Source organism: Penaeus monodon, chromosome 28 (genome assembly GCF_015228065.2).
Source record: "Penaeus monodon isolate SGIC_2016 chromosome 28, NSTDA_Pmon_1, whole genome shotgun sequence".
NCBI lineage: Eukaryota > Metazoa > Arthropoda > Malacostraca > Decapoda > Penaeidae > Penaeus > Penaeus monodon.
In genome coordinates this window covers 1018909-1019122 of record NC_051413.1, presented here as the reverse complement: position 1 = coordinate 1019122, position 214 = coordinate 1018909, and positions in this window count along the sequence as shown.

Here is a 214-nt window from a genome sequence, read left to right as displayed (position 1 = left end):
AAATCGCTAAAGGGACCTTAAGCGTTCCCCGTCAAATAGCACTACCCAACAATCTCGAACCTAACTAAAAAAATAACCTAAAAAACTAACCTAAAATACACATACACACACAAAGTCGCTAAATGGCCCTTTAAAGCTTACCCGTCGAATAGCACTTTCTCCCCTCCCCCTAAAGGAAATGAAAAATAAAAAAATAATAAAAATTTACAAAAAA